The sequence below is a fragment of the Thunnus maccoyii genome, chromosome 4 (assembly GCF_910596095.1).
Source record: "Thunnus maccoyii chromosome 4, fThuMac1.1, whole genome shotgun sequence".
NCBI lineage: Eukaryota > Metazoa > Chordata > Actinopteri > Scombriformes > Scombridae > Thunnus > Thunnus maccoyii.
This window is the reverse complement of record NC_056536.1, coordinates 23,780,679-23,786,449: the sequence shown is the minus strand read 5'-3', so window position 1 is coordinate 23,786,449 and position 5,771 is coordinate 23,780,679.

Genomic DNA, 5,771 nt, shown 5'->3' with positions numbered 1-5,771 from the left:
AACCCTCCAAAATCTAAGTGGAATCCAACGCGGGGCCCCAGCTGGCACTCTGCACCCACCGCGTCAGGGCAAGCACCGCGGTTTTATGTCCACTGTGCCTTGTATGGATCTTCGTATATTCCAAAATACCAGTCCTTCCCCCAGACCCCCAGTCAAGCTGAAACCCGAACCTTATCTCCCTCCCCTCAATTCAGCAGCATCTACACTCCCAGGGACTTTTTTTAACTCAAGCCCTCCTTCCTCCCTTGACCTGCTTGGCCCGGCCTGGCCAAGAGATGCACCTTCACTTTCACATTAAAAATGGAATGACAAGCAGTAGAGAACAGGCCTTTCTCTGACTCGACACTTAACCATTGTGCAATTGAATTAAGAAATCTCAAAGCTGACTGAAAACCTGGTAAATGAACTTTGAAAGGCTTATGTAAACATTTCAGGGCCATTCTCAGTGTTACAATGACCTATAGGTGATTTAATAAAACTAATGGTTTTTCTGTGAGTGAGCCTAAACCATTAAAGTCCACATTACTAATAAAGTATATACTGAATGTCCAATATGGGTTACACATCATGACAAGATTACCTTGAAATTTTAAAGGAAATTATGTCCTACTGCTTGACCATCTGGAAACTAATTGCAGACCAACTATAGTATTGTTTGTGTTGTGGGTCATGATGCTCAAAAATACACTTCTTGAAACGTGGATGGCCTAATCCTGGTCCTTCCGATCTTAATCCTGATTTTTCTAAAAACATAGCTGGAACTCTATCAACTGAAGTAATTATAAGAGAAACTTTGATCACAAACCTAAAATGAAAAAGGCACTTGCAAAGTCAGTTTTTTACTCATAAAAAATGTTAAAACTATAAAAGACACAAAATCATTTTGTGATTCACTCACTCAGTTGAATTAAACATGTTTTGAATCAGCAGATAAAACATAGTTTTCCTCTAACTGCTGTGTAAACCCAGCTGGTAGTTTCATCTCAGACCTGTTGATAAATATTATTTTTATATTATATATGAGGATCTCAAAGTTTATAGACTCTAGTGAAGACAAAATATAATTGCCAAAGTTTCTAGATTAATGAGCCACCAACAGTTCTACTTTCAGGTCATGGGAATTCAACGGTGGGTCAGCGGGGTAGCGGGTTTGTTCGTTTCGGTCTAGTCTGTGGATTATGGATTAATCTGCAGACCTTAGACAACCTCTAAGTGTTGATCTGACCAATCAACAGTACAGTTATGTCACATTACAGTCAAACTTTCTTAGACGTTTGTGTGTTTGGACAAAGACCATTGACAGGAAGTTGTGAGAAACAGTTAAAAGCACAATTGCACTGTGGCACTCAGAAACACTATTAAAAATTATGTTTGCCTTGAGATATACTTTAATATTCTGCAAATAGCAGTTAAAGCTATGCTCATGTCTGTATATCAAATGTCCATATACAGTTTACTAGGTCTGTAAGTGAGACTTATTTACCTTCATAGCGACATTCCAGACAAAATAGCACATATATGCCACAATTATCTATTGTAAAGCTGAGCCTAAAAGTTGATGAAATGTCTGTGTGATCTTTATCATGTACTTCTCTGGGAGATAGGACCAGGTGAGTGAGCTTGAAAGGGGGTCTTTGTCATGTGGAGAGGCACAGTAATTCCAGGGTCATGACCTGCTAGAGAGCTCCCCTCATTCCACATACAGGAAAGAAAGATTTGAACTGGCCATCTTAACTCTGGTCTACCAGGTATATGAGCTGTTTAGTAGATTGCAATAATGTTTTAGGACAAAAGTTAGTAGAAAACTGAATCCACATCAGCTCAAATCAGACTGCTGAAACCTAGAGACATCTCCTTTTTTGTGCAGAACTTAATGGTTTTAGTAACTTCAAGTTTACCAGGACACCACAATCAGCAATGATGCTGATGAGTCAGGCGACGAAAACATTTCAGGAATTTAAACAGCCAGTTTCCCAGCTGAATCAATAATCTGTGGACAATAGTAGGAGTACACAGTGCCATTCTGCACTAACACTAGTCTAGTTTGCTGTGTCAGGTCAAGTCACTGTTGCTGTGTCATGTAAAGAAAGATGAAGTTGCTGTTCTGTTGGAAGGGGCTTTAACTTAGAGAAAGACTGACAGCCTGCCATATTACAGCTGTTAACATCTATATATCAGTTTGTCAAAAGAGGAATACTTCACCACAGTGAAACCTAGAAGTAGTATCATATATTTCTATAGCCTGAAAACACAACTAACCAACCCTGTTATTATCAATATATACAAGAAATCAAAAAGATGATACTACAAAGATTGTTACTTAGTTGATGATGCCATATAAGAAGAAGCAACACTGGGGGAAAACAGAAATTAAATGCTAAAGAAATAACTGTTACCATTTATAGCATCCTACAAGTGCTGAAGATGTATAATCTCCCAACAACAACAACACAGCTGAGAGCTGCAATCATTCCACATTTATCAGTGCAGTACTGTCGCTGCTCTCTTTAAAACGATGTTGCACCAAAGTTGCTGAAAACCAGTGGAACTTAAATTAAAGAACTGCATCAATGTACAGCAGTAATACTGAGTCAATTTCAGCTCTACAAATCCATTTTCTCTGGTGCTCTGACTGTATACTGCCTTCACCGTCTCCCAGCACACACAATAGGCCTCTGTGTGCACGGCCCGCGGAATGCTGCGAGATGGCAAGGCAGTGGGATAGCTGCATGGTGAGGATGGGGGTTGGTGGGTGAGGAAGGGTGTGGAAGCTAGGAGGATGAAGAGGGAGGAGGAGGGGGGGGGTGTTGGTTTGAGGGTAGGGGAAGGGGAAGAGATGGCAGTGACGGAAGGAGGGTGGTGATGGGGGGGCTGATCTTTCACGACTGTACGGGTGCACAGAGGCTCCAGGGGTCTAGAGGGTGTCTAGGTTTCGGCACAGTGACCGCAGCAGAGGGGTGGCTGTGGTCCTCTGTGTACACACAAACTGGTGACGGGAGAGAAGTCAGCAGCACCCACCTGAGAGAGAGAGAGGGGAGGACGGACAGATCCTGAGGTCTGACAGTGTCTAATTATGTATCCTGTCCCTCATGAAAAACTGGCTGGGTCCAGATGTTAAGGTTGCAGTTAAGCAAAGGGAATAACAGGACAGATGAGATGCAAGTGGCCAAAACACTGTCAAAGCCCATTATTTAAAAAATCACCGTTCTTGTACTAAAAGGAAAATAACTGACTGAAGAAATTAAGCCAAATTTTGATGGGGAAAATCATAATGAATATTCATATACTGGGATTTTATTTCTAATTCAACAAGACTGAATAGCCAAGCTAGCGGCCCCATGAGGCTCTAATGCTCATTACACACCTGAAAACAAAATTGCTGGTTGGAAGAAAAAATACAGAAACAACTTTGCTATTCTTGTCTTTCTGCCGGGAACAGAAAATGTAAAGTTTGACCTGGGGGCGGTCAGAGGAAGGAGGAATGTTGTTACCTAAATTAAATGGGTTTATCCTCTGTACACTGGCCATTTTAGGACATCTCAGACTCAGCTTGTCAGCCTCAGCTTGAATAAGGGAAAAACTTCTTTAACAGGGAAGATATGGAAGAGATTAACTCAGCATTCATCTGTTTGAATGTTACTCTCAGGTGGACCACATCCGCCTGAGATGTAGGTACTCAGTCCAGCTGTACTTTCAGCTGAACGTCAGCTAGCTGGTTTGCAAATAAAATAGATATCTGCCACCACCCCAAAATAGTGTAGAGAATGTAATTACGTATGTGGTGCTGACTGAAATAATAATAATAATGATAAAAACATTTAAAACAGTAGTGTGTCACTCTGGCACACTCTGGCTCATACCAAACATGCCAAACATGTTATCATCAAAATTTGTCTTCATTTCTTGAAATCAACTTGTTTCCTTTTGTCATAATAATGGTCTTTTTTGACATGCACTCAGTGTTGTTGCCACAAGTGTCTTAGCATCTTGATTTGGCATGTTATCATGTTATGTTATACTGTATCTCAAAGTATTATGGAGGCTGATGGGAATTCAGTCGTTACTTTTAGAAGTATCTTGTCATACACTTAAAGATAACTTTTGACCTGATGGTGGTGCAGTATGAAAAGTCAGGTGATACTGAGTTCTTCATTCACCCTCCTAGGGCCGTGAATGTATCAGTTTCATGGCAATCCATTCAAAAGTTGACAAGATATTTAACTATCAACCAAAACTAGGATCAGCAGATCGACAACTAGCTAGGGTGGCTACAAACATATTACTGAAAACATTCTATCTACTGGAGATCTGACATAACTGCATAGCTAGATAGCTGGATAGATAGATACAAAAACCTCTCTCTTTCTCTTTCTGTGTGTGCGTGTGTGTGTGTGACTTATGTGGGTGAGAGTCAATTTAGAGAGAAGATGGAATTCCTCTCACCCTGGGTGGCACAGGGATAATGGCCCTTATCCTTTCACTTGAGAGATGCATTAAACGATGCATTAAATCTCTAAAAGCATTTAACAGTTTCTAATAAGGAGCTTCATTTCACCATGCGCAGTTTTTATTTCATGTCTTTTCTTAATGTCTGATTATTGCCTTGCAAGCAATGTTAAGTTTGACAGAGGTGTGGGCTTCAGGCTCAACTGAGCACCAGTAAATGAAGGTGTTTTAGCCACTTTCTCTCTGCAGTAACAGTCCAACATAAGAAGTGTGTCGTAGCCTGAGCAGAATAAGGCCCAGAAGGGCTTTGGGTGATTTAGGAAAATAAGCAGGCATCAATCCTATAAAAATTCCAGCTTAATTGGTTTAATGTGGGCAGGGCAGGCTGATTATGGGGATAAGTAATGTGCCTAAATGTTCTAAACTAGAACTAATAAATATCATCTGCTATGTTTATAGCACAAATTAGCTATGCTAAACTAACTTTGAATAAAGAGTGATATGATGATCAGCCTTCATCTTTAACCATATTTTTGTTAACCAGTTTATGTCTTATTTGTTTTACGATCCCAGACTAAAATGTTTATCTGATTAACCAATACACTGTTGCAAACACATTTCAGCAGCTTCTACAACTTTTTCTTCCTAAAGTCTCTAAAACTGGCCGTCTAAAATGGCCTCTAAGCCGGGGCTTTATCCAGACCTCCAGATTACTGAGCCTGAATCAAAGCACCAGGCCCGGTATGTTTCTTTTCCTGTGTGAGGTGGAGGGGGAAGAGGTTAAGTTTGTGCAGGCTTGGTGAGTGCAGCGAGGGGGGCTTTCTCACACAAGATGGAGGATGAAGGGACAAAGGTGGCATTCATTGGCCCAGGAATGGAAAACATTTTCTCCTGAAAACAGAGAAGCTACAACCGGCAGAAGTAGTGCAGAGAGGCCATGGGTTAGCATGCACCCCTTTGGAGAAGTCACACGCCTAGAAACACATATGAGACCACCATAATCTAGTGAGGCCTTGTTTATTTGGTAATGGAGATAATATCATGTCACCTTCAAGAGTCTGCTTGGAAACTGATACTATACAGTCTACAAACATACACACAGAATATGGATGTTTAGAATATGTGCTCTGAAACTGAACATGGTTGTGGTGGGTTATCATGAGGATCCTTGAACATCTCATGGTTTAAATTGCCTACATAAGAGACACCTTGAAAAGGGTGGGAGAAAAATGAAAAATAGTCCAGGTGTGCAATGTGCAGAGGGATAAAAAGTAAGATAAGATTCAAAATTTTAACTGATTTCTGGTACTTTCTATAAAAGGCTT